This window comes from Dipodomys spectabilis, unplaced genomic scaffold (genome assembly GCF_019054845.1).
Source record: "Dipodomys spectabilis isolate Male_0828 unplaced genomic scaffold, ASM1905484v1 ptg000064l, whole genome shotgun sequence".
Taxonomy (NCBI): domain Eukaryota; kingdom Metazoa; phylum Chordata; class Mammalia; order Rodentia; family Heteromyidae; genus Dipodomys; species Dipodomys spectabilis.
In genome coordinates this window covers 1,627,905-1,628,676 of record NW_024870741.1, presented here as the reverse complement: position 1 = coordinate 1,628,676, position 772 = coordinate 1,627,905, and positions in this window count along the sequence as shown.

The following is a 772-nucleotide window of genomic DNA, read 5'->3' as shown; positions in this document are numbered from 1 at the left end:
AGTTTTGAAAGATGTTCTAACATTTGACACAGGATATGAACATTTTCAGATGCACCTGCAGGGGTCTCTGATTCATTCCTCCATGGATCTGATCCCTTTAATAATGAATTCTTGACTTTCTTATTATCTCTGGTCCCTACCTATATAATAGTCTCAAACTTTTTTGAAGAAAGTTCACTGGAGGACTTTTTAATATTAAAATTTATCACTTGATTCTAGTATTACTCAGGACATATTTTCTATTGCTTTGTAACTTTTCTACATATTCGGAGAGTTGTTTCATTTGTGTATTCGTGGGTGCACATATAAGTGCCTCTGTGTGTATGCGTATGTTTGTACGTATGTAGGCAAAAGCCTCAAGCTCTTATTCAACAATCTTGCTCATGAGTGGTATTCCATCACTTGAACTGTTCTTCCAATGCAGCTTTGGCTGTTAATTATAGATAGTGTCTCAAAGATTGTTCTGCCCAGGCTGGATGCAAACTGAACTTCCCAGACTCCTTTACATTCTTAAGTTTTATTTTTCCAAGAGTATCAACTTTTAAACTACAAACATTTTTGTGAGTGTTAAGTCTAACCTGTAGCCCAGATTTTTAACTCAAGAATTCATATAAAGGTAGATGAACATACACATTACATATGCTGAATGTACACTGTTAGAAATGTGATCTTAAGCTGGGTGGCGGTGAGATCTGAGGATTGAGGTTCAAAGACAGTAGGAAAGTCCCAGAGACTCTTTTCTCTAATTAACTACAAGAAAACTGGAAGTGGC